The sequence below is a fragment of the Oryctolagus cuniculus genome (genome assembly GCF_964237555.1).
Source record: "Oryctolagus cuniculus chromosome 17 unlocalized genomic scaffold, mOryCun1.1 SUPER_17_unloc_1, whole genome shotgun sequence".
In the NCBI taxonomy this organism is placed as follows: Eukaryota; Metazoa; Chordata; class Mammalia; order Lagomorpha; family Leporidae; genus Oryctolagus; species Oryctolagus cuniculus.
In genome coordinates, this window is record NW_027208202.1 from 555,721 (window position 1) to 582,374 (window position 26,654).

Below are 26,654 nucleotides of genomic sequence, written 5' to 3' on the forward strand. Positions count from 1 at the left end.
AACCAGTCCCAATGAGAAAAAATGCTTCCCATGATCTGTGGTAACTAACAGAGTACAAAAATTTAATGTATATGAGTGAAATGGACATTTTGTGGTTTGATTATTGTTTACAGCTCTTGTCCCTACCTTTGAAGAACAGTGTTTTGTTTGTTTCTCCTTCTTAGTGCTTGTTACATGTGACTTGTTATTACTTGTGTTAGTGGGGGGTTAAGCTTATGATTATAAAATAAACTGAAAGTAAGTCACTGCACAAATTAAAAGAAAGAGTAAGAAAGGAATGATAAGGGAGGGTAGAGTAGAAAGTATCACAATGCACCTAAATCTGCATATGTGAAATACATGAAGTTTACTCAACTTTTATAAGTTTAAAAATTATTTTAAAAACCCAAAGTATTGAGTTTCTTAAAAAATGTTAAAACTATCACTCCTTCAAATGTCACTTACCTAATGGCAATGTTGGTTATTTTTTCAGCCCTAACTTCTCCCAAATAACTGCAAGTCATATAAGATCAGAAGCCATTTCTCCCTATCATACCTTACATCATCCCTCACTCCATCCCAACACCAATGGTGGTATTTCAATATATATGGTCACTAATACATTCCACAGCAAGTAAAGTAAATGTGATCCTAAAACTTATTGAGATTTTCCTGTATGCTTTATTTTAAGCACTTTAGAAAGATTAGCTGCTTTATTTCTCACATTTATCCTAGGAATTGCAGCTTTTAATGCCTCCATTTTACACATGAGAAAACTGAGATTCATTAAGTAACCTAAGGAACAAGTAAATGACAGAGGCAGAATGAAAACCCAGGTGGTTGAGTCCAGGTTCCATGCTGCTACTCCACATGGGCTCTGATGGGGCTATTTATTGAACTCTGTAACTGTGTGGCCAAGTTCCTACAACCTGAATTCTGATTTGGAAGAACTCAGAGGAGCAGTGATGAGGAGGCGGACATTGAAGGGGAAACACCTGCAGCCATGAAGCTGGGCCATGTCTTCTGTGACAAGGACAGCAACTTCCACACTTCCAGAAGAAAGACCCTGATCCCAGAACCCTGACAGAAGAGGCAAAGCAGCTCAGAGAGCAGTGAGTTGTCTTTGAGCCAGGTGATTAAACACCTCTGATTTTGCTGGCCCTTATCATAATCCAACTGGTCTAGATGCTACCCCTTGTGCAAGCCTAAGCTGGGAGCTTCCTGAAGAACACCTGGGCCTCAGAGAACATGGCCAGGAGCTTCCCAAAGAGTGTGAATGGAGACACAATCCTGACAGTGCAGACCTTGGCTCCTGCCATCAAAAGCGGTGCAGTGCCCACTGCCCACCAAGACAGTCCCTGGGGCCAGCACCAACAAGGAGTCTAGCTGAGTATCAGAGGCAAGAAATAGTAGGCAACAGCCATGCAGGTGACAAACAGGCAAACAGGAGTCCATTTTCCTTCCTTCTGAACAAGCTACCCTGAATACCCTTGTCCAGAAATGAAGTGAGTCCCAGCCACCTACTGCCAGTCTTCATGGGGGGTGATGGTGCTGTGGGAAAATTCCCTGTGATGAAACTCCAGAGTGCCCCTGTCCAGGACACAGTGACCAAAAAGCTTGGTAAAACCAAGGGCCAGTGGACCAGAGTCCCTTCCTCAGGGAACCCCAAAACCAAAGACCTGGAGCTCAGACAATAGTGAGAAGAGCAGAAACAGTTCTTCAGGGAGGGAAGGGCCCCAGATGGCCAACTCAGCCCCCAGCTTGGGTTCAAACCCTACTGGGAGGGAGTTGATTACAGAGAGTAACCCTAGGCTTATCCTGACCTGTTCTCAGGTGTCAAAGGCTTCTCCCAGGCCAGACATCAACCTTCCAGTTCCCTCTACTCTAGACACCAGATTCCCTAGATGTCAAGCAGCAGACACAGTCCCAACAAGCAACAGGGATCATGTTTTCCAATGCAAGTAGAAAAGAGGCCACATGAAGCACCGCAGCTCAGAAGCCCAAGAAGTGGGTCATGGGCCTCTGAAGCACAATCCTTCTAATCAATAGTTCCCACCACCTCCTGGGAAAACCTAGTCCATGAGTAAAACCAGATGCAGGCCTTGGTGGGCAAGGTCCTGATGGAGTTGCTGAAGCAGGAAAGAAATGGCCATGGACATCACCAAGATCAGCAAGAATAATCACAGGAGCTGCAAAGCAGGAGCTTCCTGGGTCCTGTTGGCAACAAAGGCCCCCGGGAGCAAGCAGAAGCAGAAGCCGAAGGCTGGGGAAGGTGGAGATGGTGCCGGTTCCCAAGAAAATGCCTCTAGGATTCCAAGAGGACACAACAAAGCAGTGCAAGTGGTAATGGCAAAGAAAAAATGAAACTCCAGAGTGCCTGGGAGTGCCTGACACCCACGGATCCAGGGACAAGCCATAAGGGGATTTGGGAATGGTGAAGATTAAGGGTGGAGGTCAAAGCAACCTGAAAACAAGGAGAAGCAATCTAAGAAGGAAAGACAAAGGACAGCACAAAATGGAGAAGCAGAAAGCAAAAAGAAAACCTTCATCCCACAGCACAAATATAAATTTCCCAAATCCAATATAACAAATATAAAATAGGAAAACTCTAAATTAAACTAAGCAAGTTGAATCACAATTTAAAGACTACCAACCAATAAAAAGTTACAGAAACAAAATTTAAGTTTTAGAAATACAAAATATTCCAAACATTTAAGAAAAAAAAACAGGCACACTTATATTTCCCAGACATGCCAAGGTAGAAATAAGCACAGAATATTTTCACATATTTTAGAAAGCCAGCATTACATTGATTATAATGCAAATTGATCAGAACTTGAAATATGAATTAAGTGTAAGCCTGTCTTTTAAAAACACATGCATATCTCCTTAGTAGTTTTATAATAAATGAAATACATATGAAAATAAAATGAATAACAAGTGAGATAGAAGAAAAATGCAAGAGGTGGTAACATTTTGAACAAGCCATGTAGATTGTCCAGGTAGTTGAAAAATTCAAGAAAATCACATGACCATTTAGATCGAATGTTGAAAAGCATTTAAAAAATTCACTGGAGGGTGAACCAATGGCAAAGGAAGACCTTTCTCTCTGTCTCTCTCTCTCACTGTCCACTCTGTATGTCAAAAAATAAAAAATAAATAAAAAAATCAGCATGTAATCAAAAAAAACTTACTGGCTTTTTAGTAAAAATAAACTGTGGCTTCCCTACTGTGATCAAGGTTGTTTAAAAGGATCCTACAACAAACAACATAATTAATACGGGATCATTGACAGATTTCTCCCTTTAGAAACCTAGACCAGCTGACTCCACTGTCTCCAACTTCATCTTTTTTCATTCCATATGCATTTATTCCAAATAGAATTAATATATTTATACTGAAAAGTCAGGCATATGAAATTCACATATGCACTTGTCTGCATTAGCATAGAGTTAGTGAACCTAAGAATCCTTAATTCCAGGCTGTGGTACATTTTTTTTTTTTTTTTTTTGTCTCCAGCTTCTTACTGGAGGAGTAGTCGGGGGAGGGGGAAAAGAACAAAAGGAAAAAATAAGGTGTAAAGATCAATTTCTAAGCAATAAAATCTCAGTATATTGGAGATCTTTATTTAGAGAGAATCCATAACATTTAAAAACAAAAACTGATACATGAATTGAACGAGCTTTCAGGAAAGATCAATATCTTTAAAATCCACTAGATTACCAAGCACCAGCAAGAAACAAATAGAAGATATTAAAGGTCAGTAGGCAGAGTAGAAAACATATATTGACAGGAGGGAAAAAAAAGGCTTCAATTATGTGATGCCTTTAAGCATTCTTCAAATCAATATTAAAACATGATACAAACGGCCCAACAGAAAAATGAGCAGAAATACAAAGCAAAAGCCCCTAAGCCAAGAAGCAGAATTTTAACTCACCTGAAGCAGGTGACCGCCAGCTGCAGCCAGGATCCGCCTGTGAGAAGCACGGGGAGACCCCGGGGCGACCCCAGCGGGTGTCAGGTGCACCACGCGGAGAGGAGCCCAGGAGGAGGGCAGGGGGCCGCTTCCCACCTCTCCTGATTCACACCAAGCACAGACCAGTTAGGGAGCCACGCCTTGGAGGATGCTGATTGGCTGAGTCTTTTGTGACGCTGTGGGTGCCCCCGTCCAATCAGCCACGGTGATGTCATCACGCGGGATCTTGACGTCACAGTGGTGTTAGAGTTCCTAGGCAGAGCGAGGTCCTAGGAGATGGCCGCGCTGCTGAGAAGCTAAAGAGCCAAGTCGGGGTCTGCGCTCTCCACCTTCACAAGCTGGGAGTCACCGGGTACCTGGGAGCTGACGACCGCGACATGGTGAGTGTGTGGGCCCGGGGGTCCCGACAGGGGGAAGCGGAACCAGTGGAAGCTGCCTGGGACCCCGGACCCCTTCCCTGGCACCCGGGACCCCCGACGCCCAGCCATACCAGGACACCTGGGACCCACGACACCCAGCCTCTTCCCTGGTACCCGGGACCGTTGACGCCTGGTCCCTCCCTGGCACCCAGGAACCCCGACCCGTTCCCTGGTACCCATGACCCCCGACATCCGGCCCCCTCCCTGGCACCCCGGATCCCCAGAGCCCGGCCCCTTCCCCGACGCCCAGCCCCTTTCCTAGCACCCATGACCCCTGATGCCCAGCCCCTCCCTGGCACCTGAGACCCCCGACCCCTTCCCTGGCACCCATGACTCCCAACACCCGACCCCTCCCTGTCACTTGGGATCCCAGAACCCGTCCCCCTCCCTGTTATCTGGGACCTCCTACCCCCTCCCTGGCACCCATGACCCCAGACACCCCACCTCTTCCCGACGTCCAAGATCTCCCTGGCTCCCACTGCCCCGACGCCTGGGCTCTTCCCTGGCAAACGGGACCCTCGACGCCCGACCCTCCCTGGCACCAGGGACCCTGAAGCCCAGCACCTCCCTTGCACCCGGGACACCCGATGTCCCACCCCTCCCTTTCACTTGGGATCCATGACGATCGGCCTCCATCCTTGCACCCAGGACCTTGACGCCCGGCCCTTTCCCTGGCACCCAGAACCCTCAATGCCTGGCCCCTCCCTGTCACTTGGGACCCTAGATGCCCAGCCCCTCCCTGACACCCGTGACCCCCGACAGCCAGCCACTTCTGGTACCCTGGACCCCAGATGCCCAGCCCCTTCCCTGGTACCCGGGACCCAAATCACCCGGCTCCCTATTGGGCCCCAGGATCCCTAACACGTGGACCCCTCCTTGAAACCCGTGATCCCTGAAGCCCGGCTGTCCCTGGCACCCAGACCCCTGACGCCCAACCCCTCCCTGGCACCCAGGACCCCCAACCCCCTCCCTGGCACCCGTGGCCATGACGCCAGGCCCCTCCCTGTCCCTCAGGACCCCAGACGCCCAGCCCCCTCCCTGGCAATGAAGATGCCTGACCATTTCCCTGTCACTGGGACCCCTGATGCCCGGCCCCTCTCTGGCACCCAAACCTCAATGCCTGACACCTCCCTGGCACCCTGGACAGCCAACAACCTCCTGGCACCCGGGACCATTGACAACCAGCCATACCAGCACACCCGGGACCCATGACACCCAGCCTTTCCCTGGCACCTGGGACTGTCGACGCCTGGTCCCTCCCTGGCACCCGAGAACCCCGACCCATTCCCTGGTACCCGTGACCCCGATGTCCAGGCCCTCCCTGGCACCTCGGATCCCCAGAGCCCAGTCCCTTCCCTGATGCCCTGCCCCTCCCTGGCACCCGGGACCCCTGATGCCCAAATACTCCCGGGCACCCGAGACCCCCAACCCCTTCCCTAGTACCTGTGACCCCTGACTCCCGGCCCCTCCCTGTCACCTGGGACCCCAGACACTCAACCCCTTCCATGGCACCTGGAACCTCCAACTCCATCCCTGGTACCCAGGACCCCCAACGCCTGGCCCCCTCCCTGGCACACAGAACCCTCAATGCCCGGCCCCTTCCTGGCACCCGGAACCTCTGACCCCTTCCCTGGCACCAGGGACCCCTGACACCCAACCCTCCCTGGTACCCGGGACCCCTGATGCCCGGTCCCTTCCTTGGCACCATGGACCCCCATCACCCGGCTCCATAGTGGGCCCCAGAATCCACAATGCCTGGCCTCTCCTTTCACCCAGGGCCCCTGACGCCTGGCCTCCTCCCTAACACCCATGACCCCCCGACATCTGGCCGCCTCCATGGCACCCATGAACCCTGGAGCCTGGCCCCCTCCTTCTCACCCAGGAACCCTGACACTCAGCCTCCCCCGGCACCCTGGACCCCCAATGCCCAGCCCCTTCCCTGGTACCCGGGACCCCCATCGCCCGGCTCCCAACTGGGCCCCAGGATCCCTGACGCCTGGCCCCCTCCTTGACACCCATAACCACTGAGGCCGGCCCCTTCCCTGGCACCCAGGACTCCTGACACCCAACCCTCCCTGGCACCTTGGACCCCCAATGCCTTGCCCCTCCTTGTCACTTGGGACCGCAGATGCTCAGCCCCCTCCCTGGCACCCGTGACTCCCAATGTCTGGCCCCCTTCCTGGCACCCAGGGACCCTGCCACCTGGCCCCTTCCATGGCACCCAGGACCCCTGAGGCCCAGTTGCTTTCTTGGCACCCAGGATTCCCACCGCCCGGACCCTTCCCTGGTACCCAGGACCCCCAATGACCAGCCCCCTTTCTGCACCTGGTACCCCAACGCCCAGCACCTCCCTGGCACCCGAGACCCCCGACCCCCTCCCTGGAACCCATGACCCCCGACACCCGGCCCCTTCCCTGCACCCGGGACCCCGACATCCAGCCCTATCCCTGGCAACCTAACATTGACACCCAGCCCCCTCCCTGGCACCCATGACCCCTGACACCTGCCCCCCTCCTTGACACCTGGGAACCCTGATGCCCGGCCTCCCCCCAGGCACACTGGACCCCCAATGCCCAGCCCCTTCCCTGGTACCCGGGACCCCCATCGCCTGACTCCCTATTGGGCCCAGGATCCCTGACATGTGGACCCCTCCTTGAAACCTGTGACCCCCAAAGCCCCGCCGTCCCTGGCACCCGGACCCCTGATGCCCGACCCCTTCCTGGCACCCGATACCCCCAACCCACTCCCTGGCACCCGTGAACCATGATGCCCGGCTCCTCCCTGGCACCTGGGACCCTGACGCCTGGCCCCTCCCTGGCACCCGGGTCCCCCATCTCCTGGCTCCCTCCTGGGCTCCAGGATCCCCAATGCCTGGCCCCTCTTGACACCAAGGACCTCTGACGAACGGCCTCCTCCCTGGCACCCCAACGTCCAGTCCCATCCCTGGCACCATGGACGTTGACACCCACCCTCTTCCCAGGCACCAGGGACCCTGGACACCCTCCCTGGCACTTGTGACCCTGTCGCCAAGCCCTCTCTGCCATTCGAGACCCCTGACGTCTGGCCCCCTCCCTGGCACCCCTGATTCCCAATGCCTGGCCTCTTCCCTGACATTCAGCCCCTTCCCTGGTACCTGGGACCCCCATTGCCTGGCCCCTCACTGTCTCTCAGGAGCCCAGAAGCCCAGGCCCCTCCTGGGCACCCGGAACCCCCATCACCCGGCACCCTCACTGTCACTTGGAACCCCTGAGGGCCGGTCTCCTCCCTTGCAGCTGGGACCCCTGATGTCAAGCCCCTTCCCTGGCACACAGGACCCTTGATGCCCATCCCCTCCCTGTCACCCTGGACCCCTCGCGCCCGGCCCCTCCCTGGAACCCAGGAAACTTGACGCCTGACCCCACCCTGGCACCTGGGACCCCCAACCCCCTCCCTGGCACCTGTGACCCCCAACTCCCGTCCCCTCCCTGTCACATGGGACCCCAGATGCCCAGCCTCCTCCCTGGCACCCTGAACCCCCGATGCCCACCCCCTTCCCTGGTACCCAGGACTCAAATTGCCCAGCTCCCTCATGGGCCCAGAGATCCCTGATGCCTGGACCCCTCCTTGAAACCCCTGACCCCCGACATCCGGCCTCCTCCAAGGCACCCGGGACCCCTGACACCTGACCGCTACCTTGCACCCGGGACCCCCCAAACCCCTCCCTGGCACCCCTGATCCCCAATGCCTGGCCCTTTCCCTAATGCCCAGCCACTTCCCTAGTACCCAGGACCCCCATCGTCCAGCCCCTCACTGTCTCTCAGGACTCCAGAGCCCAGGCCTCTCCTGGGCACCTGGTACCCACATCGCCTGGCCCCCTCCCTGTCACTCAGGACCTCTAATGCTCAGTCTCCTCCCTTGCACCTGGGACCCCTGATGCCCAGCCCCTTCCCTGGCACCCAGGACTCTCGACACCCATCTCCTCCCTAGCACCCAGGACCCTTGATGCCTGTCCCCTCCCTAGCACCCAGGACCCTCAATGCCTGACCCCTCCCTGGCACCCAAGACCCCGACCCCCTCCCTGGCAGCTGTGTCCCCGGACGCCCAGCCCCTCCCTGTCATTCGGGACCACAGACACCCGGCCCCCTCCCTGTTACCTGGGACCTCCAACCCCTTCCCTAGCACCCATGACCCCAGACACCCGGCTTCTTCCCCCGATGTCCAAGATCTCCCTGGCTCCCAAGACGCCGATGCCCGGCCTCTTCCCTGGCTCCCGGGACCCTGACGCCCAGCCCCTCCCTTGCACCCGGGACACCCAATGTCCAGCCCCTCCCATTCATTCAGGACCCATGACACCCGGCCTCCACCCTTGTATCCAGGAACCGTGACGCCCAGCCCTTTCCCTGGCACCCAGGACCCCTGAAGCCCAAACCCTCCCTGGCACCCGAGACCCCCGACCCCCTCCCTGGCATCCGTGACCCCCGATGTCCGGGCCCTCCCTGGCACCCGTGACCCCCGACCCACTCCCTGGTATTCGTGACCCCCAATGTCCGGCCCCCTCCCTGGCACCCGAGACCCCCGACCCCCTCCCTGGCATCCGTGACCCCCAATGCCCGGCCCCCTCCCTGGCACCCGTGACCCCGGACACCTGCCCCCCTCCTTGACACCCAGGAACCCAGATGCCCAGCCTCCTCCCTGGCACCCTGGACGGAAATCACCTGGCTAAGTCCTGGGCCCAGGAATCCATGACGCCTGGAACTCACCTTGAAACCCGTGAACCCCAACGTCCAGCCACCTCCATGGCACCTGTGACACCCGATGCCCAGCCCTCCCTGGCACCTGGACCCTTGAAGCCCGACCCCACCCTGGCACCTGGGACCCCCAACCCCCTCCCTGGCACCTGTGACTCCTGACGCCAGGCCCCTCCCTATCTCTCAAGACCCTAGATGCCCGGCCCCTCCCTGGCATCCGGGACACCTAAAGCCCGACCCATCCTGGCACCCGAGACCCCCGACACCCTCCCTGGCATCCGTGAACCCTGATGCCTGGCCCCTCCCTGTCAGTGGGACCGCAGACGCCTGGCCCCATTCTGGTACCCAGGAACCCATCGCCCAGCTCCCTCTGGGCCCCGTGACACCTGAAACCTTCGCTGACAGCCGTTACCCCCAATGTCCGGCCCCCTCCCTGGCACCCATGACCCCTGACACCTGCCCCCCTCCTTGACACCCGGGAACCCTGACGCCCGGCCTCCCCCCAGGCACACTGGAACCCCAACTCCCAGCCCCTTCCCTGGTACCTGGGACCCCCATCGCCCGGCTCCCTATTGGGCCCCAGGATCCCTGACGCGTGGACCCCTCCTTGACACCCAAGACCCCTGAAGCCCGCCCATCCCTGGCACCCGGACCCCTGATGCTCGACCCCTCCCTGGCACCTGGGACCCCTAACCCCCTCCCTGGCACCTGTGAACCATGATGCCCAGCCCCTCCCTGTCTCTCAGGACCCCATGCCCAGCCCTCTCCCTGGCACCCGGAACATCGACTCCCAGCCTCTTCCCTGGTACCTGTGACAAATGACCCCTTCCCTGACACGTGGAACACCCGATGCCCGGCCCCTCCCTCGCATCCAGGGACCCCTGATGCCCAGCCCCTCCCTGGCACCCGGGACCCTGATGCCAGGCCCCTTTCCTGGTACCCGGGACCCTTATCACCTGGCTCCCTCCTGGGCTCCAGGATCCCCAACGCCTGGCCCCTCTTGACACCAAGGACCCCTGAGGAATGGCCTCCTCCCTGGCACCTGTGACTCCTGACACCTGGCCCCCTTATTGTGACCCGGGAATGCTGACACTCACCCCCCGGCACACTGGACCCCCGACACCGAGCCCCTTCCCTGGTACCCCGGACCCTCATCACCCAGCTCCCTACTGGCCCCGGGATCCCTGACGTCTGGCCTCCTCCTAGACACCTGTGACCCATGTCGCCCAGCCCACTCCCTGGCACCCAGGACCTTCGATGCCTGGGCCCTCCCTGGCACCTGGAACGTCGACTCCCAGCCTCTTCCCTGGTACCCAGGAATCCTGACCCCTTCCCTGACACTTGGGATCCCTGATGCCAGGCCCCCTCCCTGACACTCAGGACCCTCGACGCATGGTCCCTCCCTGGCACCTGGGATCCCTGACAATGACCCCTCCCTTGCACCCGGGACCCCCAACTCCTTCCCTGACACCCGGGACACCTGATGTGCGGCCCCCACCCTGGAACCCAGGAACCCTGCCGCCGGCCCCCTTCTGTGGCACCCAGGACCCACGAGGCTCAGCTGCCTCCCTGGCACCCAGAACTCCCACCGCCAGGCTCCTTCCCTGCACCGGGGACTCAGACGCCGGGTCCCTCCCTGGCACCTGGGACCACCGACCCCCCTCCCTGGCACCCATGACCTCTAAGTCCAGCCTCCAGCCTGGCTCCCGTGACCCCTGAAGTCTGGCCCACTCCCTGGCACCCCAGGCCCCCAACACCCAACCACTTCCCCTATGCCCAACACATTCCCTGGTACCCGGGACCCACACCATCCGGCACCTTATCAGGCACCCAGGACTCCCGATGCCCGGCACCTCACTATCACTGGGGACTCCAGATGCCAGGCCCCCTTACTGGCACCAGGGACCCGTGATGCCTGGCTCCTCCCTGGCACCCGGGGCTGTTGACAACTGGCCCTACCTGGCACCTGTGACTTCCGACACCTGGCCCTCCATGTCGCTTGTGACTCCCGATTTCCAGCCCCCTCCCAGGCACCCGGGATCCCTGACACCGGACACCTTCCCTGAAGCCCAGCCCTTCCCTAGTACCCGGGACCCCCCATCGCTGGCCCTCTCCTTGTCTCAGGGGACCCCAGAAGCCTGGGGCCCTCCTGGGCATCCGGGACACCTGACATCCAGCCCCTCCCTGTCATGTGGGACCCCAGACGCCAGGCCCCCTCCCTGTTTCCCGAGACGCCCGACCCCCTCCTGGCACCCATGACCCCAGAGGCCCGGCCCCTTCCCTGGAACCCGAGAATCTGACGCCAGGCCTCTTCCCTTGCAACTAGGATCCTCGATGCCAGGCCCCTACCTGACACCCAGGACCCTGACACCTGGCCTCTTCCCTGGCAACCGGGACACCTGACGCTTGGCCCCTCCCTGGCACCCAGGACTCCTAATGCCCGGCCCCTCCCTAGCACCCGTGACCCCGGACGCCCGGCCTCTTTTCTGGCACCCTGGACCCCAGATGCCCAGCCCTTTCCCTGGTACCCGGGACCCAAATCGCCTGGCTCCCTACTGGGCCCCGGGATCCCTAACACGTGGACCCCTCCTTGAAACCCGTGACCCCCGAAGCCCAGCCGTCTCTGGCACCCAGACCCCTGATGCCCAACCCCTCCCTGGCACCCAGGACCCCCAGCCCCCTCCCTGGCACCAGTGGCCACGACACCAGGCCCCTCTCTGTCTCTCAGGACCCCAGATGCCCAGCCCCCTCCCTGGCAACCGAGATGCCTGACCACTTCCCGGTCAGCGGGACCCCTGACGCCCGGCCCCTCTCGGGCACCCAGAACTCAGTGACGCCCAACACCTCCCTGGCACCCGGGACACCTAACAACCTCCCTGGCACCCGGGACCCTCGACGCCCGGCCATACCAGGACACCCGGGACCCATGACGCCCAGCCTCTTCCCTGGCACCCGAGACCGTCGACACCCAGTCCCTCCCTGGCACCTGAGAACCCCAACCCGTTCCCTGGTACCCGTGACCCCCAACGTTTGGCCTCCTCCCTAGCACCCCACATCCCTAGAGCCTGGCCCTTTCCCCGACGCCCAGCCCCACTCTGGCACCCGAGACCCCTGATACCCAAACACTCCCTGGCACCGAGATCCCCGACCCCCTCCCTGGTACCCGTGACCCCCAATGCCTGGCCCCTCCCTGGCACCCTGGACCCCTGATGCCCAGCCCCTTCCCTGGTACCCAAGACCCAAATCGCCCAGCTCCCACCTGGACCCAGGGATCCCTGATACCTGGAACTCTCCTTGAAACCCATGAACCCCGATGTCCAGCTGCCTCCATGGCACCCGTGACACCAGACGCCTGGCCCTCCCTGGCACCCGGACCCCTGAAGCCCAACCCCTCCCTGGCACCTGGTACCCCCAACCCCCTCCCTGGCACCCGTGACTCCTGACGCAAGACCCCTCCCTGTATCTTGGGACCTTAGATGCCTGGCCCCTCCCTGGCACCCGGGACACCTAACGCCTGACCCCTCCCTGGCACCCGTGAACCCTGATGCCTGGCCCCTGCTTGTCAGTGGGACTGCAGACACCCGGTCCCTTTCTGATACCCCGGACCCCTGACACCCGGCTCCTTCCCTGGCACCCGGGACCCTCGACCCCTTCCCTGTTACTCAGGACCCCAGAGGTCTGGCCATCTCCCTGGCACCAGGACACCAATGCCCAGCCCCTCCCTGTACCCGGGACACTCGACCCCCTCCCTGGCACCTGTGACCCCAGACATTCAGTCCCCTCCCTGACACCCTAGACATTGATGCCCGCCTCTTCCCTGGCACCCAGGCCCTTCACACCCGTCCCCTCCCTGGCACCCATGACCCCATCATGCAGACCTCCCTGTCACTCGAGACCCCCAACGTCCAGCCCCCTCCCTGGCACCCCTGAAGTCCATTGCCCGGCGCCTTCCCTGACGCCTGGCTCCTTCCCTGGTACCCAGGACCCCCATCTCCCAGCCCCCTCCCTGTCTCCAAACCCCTGATGCCTGGCCTCCTCCCTTGCACCCTGGACCCCTGATGCCCGGCGCCTTTCCTGGCACCAAAGAACCTCGACACCCATCCACTCCCTGGCACCAGGGACCACTGACGCCTGTCTGCTCCCTGACACCCGGGACTCCTGACCCCTTCCTGGCACCTGGGACCCATGTCACCCAGCCCCCTCACTGGCACTCAGTAACACTGGGCCCAGATCTTTCCCTGGCACCTGGGACCCCGATGCCTGGCTCCTCCCTGGCACCCAGGACCCTGAACACCCGGCCTCCTCCCTGACACCCAGGAACCCTGCTGCCTGGCCCCTTCCGTGGCACCCAGGACCCATGAGAGTCGGCCGCCTCTCTGGAACCCAGGACTCCCACCTCCCGGCCCCTTCCATGCACCCAGGACCCCGACGCCAGGCACCTCCCTGGCACCGGGGACCAGTGACCCCCTCCCTGGCACCCATGACCTCGAAGTCTGGCCTCCACCCTGTCTCCTGTGACCCCCGAAGTCTGGCCCCCTCCCTGGAACTCCAGACCCCCAATGCCCAGCCCATTCCCTGACACCCAACCCATTCCCTGGTACCCGGGACCCACACCATATGGCCCCTTCCTGGGCACCCGAGACTCCCGACACCTGGCCCCTCACTGTCACTGGGGACTCCAGATGCCAGGCCCCCTTACTGGCAAAGGGGACCCGTGACGCCTGGTCCCTTCCCTGGCACCCAGGACCCTTGATACCCGGCCCTCCCCGGCACCTGTGACTCCTGATGCCTGACTTCCATGTCACTTGGGACCCCCGAATTCCGGCCCCCTCCCAAGCACCTGGGATCCCTGATGCCCGGCCCCTTCCCTGATGCCCAGCCCTTCCCTGGTACTCTGGACCCCCATCGTCTGGCCCTCTCCCTGTCTCTGGGACCCCAGAAGCCCAGGCCCCTCCTGGGCATCCGGGGCACCCGACATCCAGCCCCTCCCTGTCACTCCGGACCCCAGACACCTGGCCCCCTCCCTGTTACCCGGGACGCCCGACACCCTTCCTGGCACCCATGACCCTAGACACCCGGCCCCTTCCCCGATGCCCAGCATATCCCTGGAACCCAAGAATCTGATGCCTGGCCTCTTCCCTTACAACTAGGACCCTCGATGCCAGGCGCCTCCCTGGCACCCGGGACCCTGACGCCTGGCCTCTCCCTGGCACCTGGTACCCTCAACGCCCGATTCCTACCTGGCATCCGGGACCCTGGATGCCAGGCCCCTCCCTGGAGCCCGGGACGCCTGATGCCCAAACCCTCCCTGTCACCCAAGACCCCCGACTCCCTCCCTGGCACCCGTGACCCCCGACGACCGGCCCCTCCCTGTCACTCAGGACACCAGACGACCAGCATCTTCTGGGACCCAAATCGCCCGGCTCCTTCCTAGGCCCAGGGATCTCTGATGCCTGGATCCCTCCTTGAAACCCATGACCTCCGATGTCCTGCCATCCCGGGCACCCAGACCCCTGATTCCTGACCCCTCCCTGGCACCCGGGATCCCCAACCCCTCCCTGGCACCAGTGGCCCCAACGCCAGACCCCTCCCTGTCTCTCAGGACCCCAGACGCCCAGCCCCCTCCCTGGCAACCGAGATGCCTGACCACTTCCCTGTCACTGGGACCCCTGACGCTGGCCCCTCTCTGGCACCTGGACCTCAATTCCCAACACCTCCCTGGCACCCAGGACCCTCAACAACCTCCTGGCACCTGGGACCCCTGACTTCCGGCTCCTCTCTCTCACTTGGGACCCCAGACGCTCAGCCCCTTCCCTGGCACCTGGAACCTCCAACCCCTTCCCTGGTATCCGGGACTCCCAACACCCGGCCCCCTTCCTGGCACCCAGGACCCTTGACACCCAGCCCCCCAACCTGGCACCCGGGACCCCTGATACCCAACCCTCCCTGGTACTCGGGATCCCTGACGCCTGGCCCCTTCCTTGGCACCCGGGACCCCCATCACCCGGCTCCCTCCTGGGCCCCAGAATCCCCAATCCCTGGCCCCTCCTTGACACCCAGGACCCCTGACTCTTGGCCTCCTCCCTGATACCTGTGACCCCTGACGTCTGGCCCCCTCCATGGCACCCATGAACCCTGACACCTGGCCCCCTCCTTGTCACCCAGGAACCCTGACACTCAGCCTCTCCCTGCACCCTGGACCCCCAACACCCAGCCCCTTCCCTGGTACCCGGGACCCCCATCACCCGGCTCCCTCCTGGGCCCCAGAATCCCCAATCCCTGGCCCCTCCTTGACACCCAGGACCCCTGACTCTTGGCCTCCTCCCTGATACCTGTGACCCCTGACGTCTGGCCCCCTCCATGGCACCCATGAACCCTGACACCTGGCCCCCTCCTTGTCACCCAGGAACCCTGACACTCAGCCTCTCCCTGCACCCTGGACCCCCAACACCCAGCCCCTTCCCTGGTACCCGGGACCCCCATCACCCGGCTCCCTCCTGGGCCCCAGAATCCCCAATCCCTGGCCCCTCCTTGACACCCAGGACCCCTGATGCCCATCCTCCTCCCTGGCACCCTTGACCCCAGATGTTGGCCTTCCCTGTCTCTTGAGACACCCGACATCCAGCCTCTACCTGGTACTCCTGATCCCGGATGCCTGGCCCCTTCCTGACGCCCAGCCCGTTCCCTGGTACTCAGTACCCCCCTTGCCCAGCCCCCTCCCTGTCTCTCAGGACCCAGGAAGCCCAGGCCAATCCTGGGCACCCAGGAACCCCGAAGTCCAGCCCCACCCTGTCACTTGGGGCACCTGATGCCTGGCCTATTCCCTTGCACCAGAATGCCTGATGTCCAGCCCCTTCCCTGGCACCCAGGACCCCTGATGCCCATCCCCTCCCTGGCATCCAGGACCCTCGATACATGACCCCGCCCTGGCTTCTGGGATCCCCGACCCCTTCCCTGGCACCTGTGACCCCTGACACACGGCCCCTCCCTGTCACTTGGGGCCCCAGATGCCCAGCCCCCTCCCTGGTACCCAGGACCCCTGACCTCTTCCCTGATATCCGGGACCCTCGTCGCCTGGCTCTATCCCTGGCACTCAGAAACTCTGGGCCCAGATACTTCCCTGGCACCCATGACCCCAGTTGTATGGCCCCCTCCCTGGCACCCAGGACATTGCCGCCCAGCCTCTTCCCTGGCATCCGAGACCCTCGATGCCTGGCCCCTCCCTAGCACCTGGGATCCACAACCCCCTCCCTGGCACCCTTGACCCCGGATGTTGGCCCTCACTGTCACTTGACACACCCATCCTGCCCCTACCTGGCACCCCTGATCCCAGACACCCAGCCCCTTCCCAGTGCCCAGCCTTTTCCCTGGTACCCAGTACCCCTGTTGCCCAGCCCCCTCCCAGTCTCTTGGGACACCAGAAGCCCAGGCCAATCCTGGGCACCCAGGAGCCCCCAAGTCCAGCCCCACCCTGTTACTTGGGACACCTGACGCCTGGCCTATCTCCTTGCACCGGGACCCCTGACACCTGGCCCCTTCCCTGGCACTCAGGACTCTTGATGCCCATCCCCTCCCTGGCACCCAGAACCACTGATGCCCATCCCCTCCCTGGCACCTGTGACCCCTGATGCCTGGCCCCTCCCTGGGACCCCAGATGCCCAGCTCCCTCCCTGGCACCCGGGACCCCTAAACCCCTCCCTGGCACCTATGACCCCCAACGCCCAGCCCCTCCCTGTCACTTGGGGCCCATGACGCCTGGCCCCCTCCATGGCACCCTGGACCCCTGATGCCTGGCCCCTCCCTGGCACCCAAGACCCCCAACCCCCTCCCTGGCATCCATGACCTCCGACACTCAGCCCCTCCCTGTCACTCAGGACCCCAGATGCCCAGACTCCTCCCTGGCACCCTGGACCCCCGACACTCAGCCCCTCCCTGGTACCCAGGACCCCCATTTTCTGGCTCCCTCCTGGGCCCCAGGATCCTGAGCACCTGGCCCCTCCTTGACACCCAGGACCCCTGACGCCCAGCCTCCTCCCTGGTACCCGGGAACCCCAATGCCAGCTCCCTGCTGGGCCCTGGGATCCCCGACACCTGGCCCCCTCCTTGACACCTGTGACCCCTGATGTCTGGCCTCCTCCAAGTCACCCGTGACCCCCAACACCTGGCCATCCCTGGCACCCAGGACCCCTGACAGCTGCCCCTCCCTGTCTCTAGGGACCCCAGATGCCTGGCCCCTCCCTGGCACCCAGAACCCCCAACCCCATCCCTGGCACCCATGACCCCTGACTCCCAGCCCCTTCCTGTCTCTCAGGACCCCAGACGCCTGGCCCCCTCCCTGGTACCAGGGACCCCTGATGCCAGGCTCCTTCCCTGGCACCCTTGACCCCAGACTCCTGGCCCCTTCCTGTCTCTCAGGACCCCAGACGCCTGGCCCCCTCCCTGGTACCAGGGACCCCTGACGCCAGGCTCCTTCCCTGGCACCCGGGACCCCTGATGCCCAGCCTCCTTTCCTGGTACCTGGGACTCCCATCGCCTAGCTCCCTAATGGGCCCTGGGATCCCTGATGCCTGGCCCCCTCCTTGACACCCATCACCCCCAACACCTGGCCCCTCCCTGCTTCCTGGGACCCCTGACACCTGACCTCTTCCCTGGCACCCGGGACCCCCAACAACTGGCCTCCTCTCTGGCCCCCCAGGCCCCAGACTCCCAGCCCCTTCCCTGGTACCTGGGACCCCTGGCAACTGGCCCCCTCCCTGGCACCCCAGACCTCAGACTCCCAGCCCCTTCCCTGGTACCTGGGACCCCCATCGTCCAGCTCCCTTTTGGGCACCAGGATCCCCAATGTCTGGCCCCCTCCTTGGTACCCAGGACCCCTGACGCCCAGCCTCCTTTCCTGGTACCTGGGACTCCCATCGCCTAGCTCCCTAATGGGCCCTGGGATCCCTGATGCCTGGCCCCCTCCTTGACACCCATCACCCCTGACACCGGCCCCTCCCTGGCACTCAAGTCCCCAGACGCCTGGCCCCTCGCTGCTTCCTGGGACCCCTGACACCTGACCTCTTCCCTGGCACCCGGGACCCCCAACAACTGGCCTCCTCCCTGGCCCCCCAGGCCCCAGACTCCCAGCCCCTTCCCTGGTACCTGGGACCCCTGGCAACTGGCCCCCTCCCTGGCACCCCAGACCTCAGACTTCCAGCCCCTTCCCTGGTACCTGGGACCCCCATCGTCCAGCTCCCTTTTGGGCACCAGGATCCCCAATGTCTGGCCCCCTCCTTGGTACCCAGGACCCCTGACGCCTAGCCTCCTCCCTGGCACCTGGGACCCTCGACGCCCGGACGGACCCTCCCTGGCACCCTGACCCCAACGCCCAGCCCATCCCTGGCACCCAGGACCCCCAACCACCTCCCTGGTACCTGCGACCCCCAACACCCGACCCCCTTGACACCCATGACCCCTGATGTCCGGTCCCTTCCCTGACACCAAGGAACCCTGCCACCCAGCACTTTCCCTGACACCCAGGACCCCCAAAGCCTGGCCCTCTCCATGGCATCTCGGACCCCCGATGCCCCACCCCTCACTGGCACCCGGGTCTGCCGACCGCCTCCCTGGCACCAGTGACCCCTGACATCTGGCCCCCTCCCTGGCATCCGGGACCCCTGACCTGGCCCCCTCCCTGGCATACCGGACCCCCAATGCCCAGCCCCTTCCCTGGTACCTGGGACCCCTATCACCCGGCTCACTCCTGAGCCTGGTGACTCCTGATGCCTGGCCCCCTCCTTGACACCTGGGACTCCTGATGCTCGGATCCTCCCTTGCACCCTGGACCCCCAACGCCCAGCCCCTCCCTGGTACCCGGGATCCAAATCGCCTGGCTCCCTCCTGGGCTCAGGAGTCCCTGACGCCTGGACCCCTCCTTGAAACCCATGACACCCGACGTCCGGCCGCCTCCCTGGCACCCGTGACCCCGGATGCCTGGCCCTCCCTGGCACCCGGGATCCCTGATGCCCAACCCCTCCCTGGCACCTGTGTCCCCCCATGCCCGGCCCCTCCCTGTCTCTTGGGACCCCAGATGCCCAGCCCCTTCCAGGATGCCCGACCCCTCCCTGGTACCCAGGACGTCGACGCCCAGCCTCTTCCCTGACACCTGTGACCCCTGACGCCCGTCCCCTCCCTGGAACCCTGGACTCCTGACCCCCTCCCTGGCACCTGTGACCCCCGACACCCAACCCCTCCCTGGCACATGGGATGTTGACACCCGGCCTCTTCCCTGGCACACAGGACCCCTGACCCCTTCCCTGACACCTGTGACCCCTGACGCCTGGCCCCTCCCTAGCACTCAGGACCCTCGATGCCCGGCCCCTCCCTGGCACCTGGGACCCCTGATGCTTGGCCCCCCGGCACTTGGGATCCCTGACCCCTTCCCAGACACCTGGGACCCTCTATGCCTGGACCCCTCCCTGGCACCCAGGACCCTCGAAGCCCGGCCCCTCCCTGGCACCCAGGACCCCTGACGCCTGACTCCCCTTGCACCCAGGACCCCTGTCACCCTACCTAGCACCCATGACCTCCGACACCCAGCCCCTCCCTATCACTTGAGACTGCAGACACAGCCCCTTCCCTGATACCCAGGACCCCTGAAGCACGTCCCAATCCCTGGCATCCTGGACCCATGACGCCAGGCCCCTTCCCTGGTACCCAGGACCCCCATTGTCTGGCTCCCTCCTGGGCCCCTAGGATCCCAAGTACCTAGCCCCTCCTTAACACCCAGGACCCCTGACGCCCAGCCTCCTCCCTGGCACCCATGACCCCCGATGCCCAGCGCCTTCCCTGGTACCCAGGAACCCCAATGCCAGCTCCCTACTGGGCCCTGGGATCCCCGACACCTGGCCCCCTCCTTGACACCCGTGACCCCTGATGCCTGGACCCCTTCGAACCCAGGACCCTCAATGCCCGGCTCCTCCCTGGAACCTGGGACCCCTGTCACCCAGCCTCTCCCTGGCACCCGGGACCCCAACGCCCAGCCCCTCCCTGTCACTTGGGACTGCAGACGCCCGGCCCCCTCCCTGGCACCCATGACCCCTGATTTCCGGCCCCCTTCCTGATGCCCAGGACACCCGCCGCCAGGCCCCCACCCTTGCACCCAGGAACCCTGCCACCTGGCCCCTTCCGTGGCTCCCAGGACATCCAAGGCCTGGCTGCCTCCCTGGCACCCAGGACTCCCACTGCCCAGCCCCTTCACTGGTACCCAGGACCCTTGATGCCCGTCCTCTCCCTGCACCCGGGACCTCGATGGCCAGCCCCTCCCTAGCACCCAGGACCCCCGACCCCCTCCCTCGCACCCGTGGCCCTGATGTCTGGTCTCCACCCTGGCTCCTATGACCCCCGAAGTCCAGCCCTCTCCCTGGCACCCCGGGCCCCTGACGCCCAGCCCCTTCCCCGATGCCCAGCCCCTTCCCTGGTACCCAGGACCCCCACCACCCGGCCCCTTCCTGGGCACCCAGGACTCCCAACGCCCGGCCCCTCCCTGTCACTCGGGACCCCAGATGCCTGGCCCTGTTACTGGCACCCGGGACTCATGACCCCAGGCCCCTTCCCTGACACCTGGGACCCCAAAGCCCAGCCTCTTTCCTGGCACCTGGGACGCCTGACACCTGGACCCTCCCTGTCAACCGGTCCACAATGCCTGACCCCTCCCTGGCACCCAAGACCCTCGACCCCCTCCCTGGCACCCATGACCCCTGATGCCTGGCCCCTTCCTGTCATTCAAGACCTCTGACTCCATGCCCCCTCCCTGCTACCCAGGACCCCTGACACCTGACCCCTTCCCTGGCACCTGGGACCCCAAGGTCTGGCCTCCTCCTTGGCACCCGGGACGCCCGACAACTGGCCCCCTCCCTGGCACCCCGGACCCCAGACGCCCAGCCTCTTCTCTGGTACCTGGGACCCCCATCGCCCGGCTCCCTTTTGGGCACCAGGATCCCTGAAGCCTGGCCCCATCCTTGGCACCTGGGACCCCCAAGGCCCGCCCCTCCCTGTCACTTGGGACCTCAGATGCCCAGCCCCTTCCCTGGCACCCAGTACCCCAACATCTGGCCCCCTCCCTGGCACCCAGGACCCTTGATGCCTGGCCCCCTCCCTGGCACCCTGGACCCCCTGCACCCAGCCCCCTCCCTGGTACCTGGGACCCCCAGCGCCCAGCTCCCTCCTGGCCCCATCCTTGACACCTGGGACCCCCATCGTTCTGCCCCCTCCCTGGCACCCATGACCCCTGATGCCTGGCTCCAACCCTGGCACCAGGACCCCCACCACCCGGCCCCCTCATGGCACCCAGGAGCCCAAAGCCCAGCCCACTCCCTGGCACCCGGGACCCCCCCCCACCTGACCCCTTACCTGCTTGCAGCGACTTCTTGGCCCTGGAGCCATCCCTGGGCAGCTGTGTGGAGGCAGCCCCGTGTCCTCCTTCCTCAGTTCCTCCTTCCTTCTACACTGGGACCTGATTCCCCCAAGGTTCTAAATATGTGGGCAGCAGGGTCTCTGCCAGGACGCTGACCTCTCAGCACAGATGTTTCTGGAAGGTCTTGCTCTGTTTTCTGTTTCCAGTAACACAGTAACATGGATTGGGTGAGATAAAGGCAAAACTGTTATCTGACTTGGGGTTTTTGTCCAGGGTTTCGACGGGCAGGAGGACCCTGTACTTTGGCACTTGGGTATCACCTTAACCCTTACTGTTCCCTCAACCAGCTGCCATCTGTCTTTGAACTTTCAAAATAGAAAGCTTGGCTATGCAAATTTATGAGTGTTTTAAAAATTATTTCTGTTCCATGAAAGCCTTCTCAATCCTAAAGATATATCTGGTTTACTAAGTTATTTGGAGATTATATTTTAATATAGGAGCTTGTTTACTTTTGCTTGTTTTAAAATTTTCAAATATTGTTGGAGTATGGTTGACAAAATTTGTGCATATTCAAGGTATGCAACCTGATATTCTGATATGTGGGGGCCTTTTGAAAAGTTATGGAGAATTCACATTATCTTTTAATCCCTTTTTGTACTGGAATAAACCCAGCCTTTTTTTCATAACCTTTTTGGAGTCCTCTTTTACATGTACATTATGAAGTGATTAGGATAATCTAACATATGCATCTCCTTTCATTGCTATGTTTTTAAGAGAATACATAAGATATTACCAAGTTGTGAGTATGTAATAGCATATTCATATAGTAACGGTGTTGAGTATTAAGATCTGGAGTGGTTAATTTATCTCCTAACTGCAAATGTGTGCTCAGCTAACATTTTCCCATTTCCTTCACTCTCAGCCCTGACAGCCACCACCCTGTTCTGTGATTAAGTGTGATTTTCTTAAATTCCACATAAGTGAGGTTGTGGGGCATTTATCTTTCTGTGCCTTGTTTCAAATAGCCTCATGTCCACATTCATGTTTTTGGATCCATGTTTTGACAACATGCAGAATTTCCTATTTTATGAGAGTATTTGTTTTTATCAACACTCAATACTAGTACATATTTATGGGGTGAAATGTAATATTTGATACATGCTCACTTTTTTGTATTTATTTTTTATTTAGTAAATATAAATTTTCAAAGTACAGTTAATGGATTACAATGGCTTCCTCCCCATAATTTCCCTCCCACTCATACTCCTCCCATCTCCCGCTCCCTCTCCCATTCCATTCACATCAAGATTCATTTTCAATTATCTTTATATACAGAAGATCAGTTCAGTATATATTAAGTAAAGATTTCATCAGTTTGCACCCACACAGAAACACAAAGTGTAAAATACTGTTTCAGTACTAGTTATAGCATTACTTCACATTGGACAACACACTAAGGACAGATCCCACATGAGAAGTAAGTACACAGTGACTCCTGTTGTTGACTTAACAATTTGACACTCTTGTTTATGACATCAGTAATCTCCCTAGGCTCTAGTCATGAGTTGCCAAGGCTATGGAAACCTTTTGAGTTTGCCGACTTCGATCTTATTCTGACAGGGTCATAGTCAAAGTGGAAGTTCTCTCCTCCCTTCAGAGAAAGGTACCTCCTTCTTTGATGACCTCTTCTTTCCACTGGGATCTCACCTGCAGAGATCTTCCATTTAGGTCTTCTTTTTTTTTTCCAGGGTGTCTTGGCTTTCCATGCCTAAAATACTCTCATGGGCTCTTCAGCCATATCCGAATGCCTTAAGGGCTGATTCTGAGACATGCACATATTTTAATGATCAAATAAGGATAATTGGAATCCATCACTTCATATATTCAAGATTTATTTGCAGTGTGAACATTCAAAAGTCTTTCTTCTAGCTATTTAGAAATATACAATATATTACAGTTGACAATTGATACTCTACTGTGTAATAGAACACAGGAAGGGGGGCTGGTGGTGTGGCAAAGTGGGTTAAAGCTCCAGCCTGCAGTGCCAGCATCCCATATGGGAGCCAGTTTGAGTCCCAGCTGCTCCATTTCCAATCCAGCTCTAGGCTATGGCCTGGGAAAGCAGTGGAGGATGGCCCAAGTCCTTGGGCCCCTGCACCCACATGGGAGTCCTGGAAGAAGCTCCTGCCTCCTGGCTTCAGATCAGCACAGGTCCATCCATTGCAGCCATCTGGGGAGTGAACCAGCAGATGGAAGTCCTTTCTCTCTGGCTCTACCTCTCTATAACTCTTTCAAATAAATAAAATAAATCTTTTTTTTTTAAAAAAAAGAACACAAGAAGGATTATTTTTACAATAAGGAAAATACTTTTTCAATAAAAGTAAACCTTTCTGAGCTTTAATTAATTCAATTTTAATTTTTTTTATTTTAAGCATTTTTTGAGAAACCTAATTAACCTTGAAGAAACCAAAAATGATACATCTGTTAATACACTAAAACAAAGTAAATCTTTGAGAACAAGTTTTACTATTAACTCTCATAATCCAACTCTTTGAGGACAGGGGTCCTGCATGGGAAATTAGTGCAGAGCAACTCCTGTTGTTAATTTAACAATTAATGCTCTTATGTATGTGGTCAGTGATCACCCGAGGCACTTGACATGCTCTGCCTACGCTGTGAAAGCATTTTTTAAAAAAGATTTATTTTATTTATTTGAAAGACAGAGTTACAGAGAGAGGTAGAGACAGAGAGAGAGGTCTTCCATCTGGCTGTTCACTCCTCAGATGGCCACAACAGCCAGAGCTGTGCCAAGCTGAAGGCAGGAGCCAGGAGCTTCTTCTGGGCCTCCCACATGGGTACAGGGGCCCAAGGACTTGGGCCATCCTCCACTGATATCCCAGGCCATAAGCAGAGAACTGGATTGCAAGAGAAGCAGCTGGGACTAGAACCGGCACCCATATGGGATGCTGGCGTTTCCAGCCAGGGCTTTAACCCACTGCACCACTTTACCGGCCCCAAGTGGAAGCCTTTTGAGTCCACTGACTCCTTCCGTATTTAGACAAGGCCATGAGCAAAGTGGAAGTTCTCCCCTCCTCTCAGAGTAAAGTACTTCCTTCTTTGATGACCACTTCTTTCCACTGGAGTCTCACCCAGGTAGGTCCTTCATGTAGGACACTTTTTGCCACAGTGTCTTGGCATTCTATGTCTGAAATACTCTCATGGGATTTTCAGCCAGACCAAAATGCGTTAAGGGCTGATTCTGAGCCCACAGTGCTACTTGAAGTGATTGTCATTCTATGAGTCTGCTGTGTGGACTGCTTCCCATCTTGGAGCATTTACTCCTTTTTAATTCTATTATTATTACCAAACACTTAATCCTATTTATATAATCATTTTAACACTTAATCCTCTCTATATGATCACTTTAACACTTAATCCTACCCATATGTTCAATTTAACACTTAAAGTGCTGTTTTTTCCCACCTAGCTCAAGGGGACTTGGGGTCCCATGGCAAGTTTTTAAACTGTACCCTGAAAAGTAGGTCTGTAATAATGTATGGAGAACTATACAGTTTTATAGTTATAAACTTCATAATTTCACAATTAAAACATTAGGAACCTGGTGATTCTTCCCACTGTGCCTGCCCTCCCATCCACACTCCCACCCCCTTCCTCCTCCCTCTCTTATTCCCACTCTTATTTTTTACTAACATTTATTTTCAATTAACTTCCTACACATATGATTATATCTATATTAAGCAAAAAGTTCAACAACTAGCATGGAAAAAAAACTGTTCCTCTACAGTCGAGACAAGGGCTGTACAAAGTCATTGCTTCTCAAAGTGTCAATTTAACATCTATAGATTGCCTGTTAGGTGCTCTATTAGTTACCACAGGTCAGGGAGAACATATGGTATTTCTCCCTGTGGGACTGAATTATTTCACTAAGTGTGATGATTTCTAGTGTCATCCATTTTGTTGCAAATGATTAGATTTTTTATCACTGTGTAGTATTCCATGGTGTACATATCACATAATTTCTTTATCCAGTCTGCAGTTGATGGGCATTTTTATTGATTCAGTGTCTTAGCTGTTGTAATTGAACTGCAATAAACATAGGGGTGCAAATAACTCTTTCAAATGCTGATTTCCTTTCCTTTGGGTAAATTCCCAGGAGTGGGCTGGCTGTGTCATAGGGTGGGTATATATTCAGATTTCTGAGGTATCTCCATACTGTCTTCCATAGTGGCTTTGCCAGTTTACTCTCCCACCAACAGTGGATTAGGATGCCTTTTCTCCCACATCCTCACCAACATTTTCTGTTTGTTGATTTCTGTATGAAAGCCATTCTGAAGAGGGTGAGGTGAAACCTCATTGTGGTTTTGATTTGCATTTCCCTGATGGCTAGTGATCCTGAACATGTTTTCATGTGTCTGTTGGCCGTTTGGATTTCCATTTTGAAAAATGTGTTTAAACCTTTACACATCCTTTATTTTTTTTATTTTTTTTTTTTTTGACAGGCAGAGTGGACAGTGAGAGAGAGAGACAGAGAGAAAGGTCTTCCTTTTGCCGTTGGTTCACCCTCCAATGGCCGCTGCGGCCGGCGCGCTGCGGCCGGCGCACCGCGCTGATCCGATGGCAGGAGCCAGGAGCCAGGTGCTTTTCCTGGTCTCCCATGGGGTGCAGGGCCCAAGCACCTGGGCCATCCTCCACTGCACTCCCGGGCCACAGCAGAGGGCTGGCCTGGAAGAGGGGCAACCGGGACAGAATCCGGCGCCCCGACCGGGACTAGAACCCGGTGTGCCGGCGCCGCTAGGCGGAGGATTAGCCTAGTGAGCCGCGGCGCCGGCCCCCTTTACACATCCTTTAATTGTGTAGTTTGTTTTGTTGTTGTTGAGCTTCTTGATCTCTATATATTCTGGTTATTGATATTTTATCAGTTGTAGAGTATGCAAATTGTTCCTCCCATTCTGCTGCTTGCCTCTTCACTATGCTGAGTATTTTGCAGTATAGAAACTTCTCAATTTGATGTAATCCCATTTGTGAATTTTGGTTTTGATTGCCTGTGCCTCTGGGGTCTTTTTCAAGAACTCTTTGCCTATGCCAATGTCTTGCAGGGTTTCCCCAATGTTCTCTAAGAATTTGATGGTATCAGGTCA

The 26,654-nt window shown here is 58.5% G+C and overlaps 1 long non-coding RNA gene across 1 annotated transcript in view; it reads right to left on the bottom strand.

The window, feature by feature from the left end:
* Nucleotides 1–26,334, bottom strand: part of LOC103346318 (uncharacterized) — an 80,874-nt gene extending 54,540 nt beyond the window's left edge. Inside the window, exons 1-2 of the long non-coding RNA XR_011385756.1 lie at nt 21,492–26,334; nt 3,917–4,318 (exon numbers count right to left, since the gene is read on the bottom strand). This is a non-coding gene — a long non-coding RNA (uncharacterized lncRNA). The remainder of the gene's footprint in view (nt 1–3,916; nt 4,319–21,491) is intronic.
* Nucleotides 26,335–26,654: the final 320 nt, after the last annotated feature.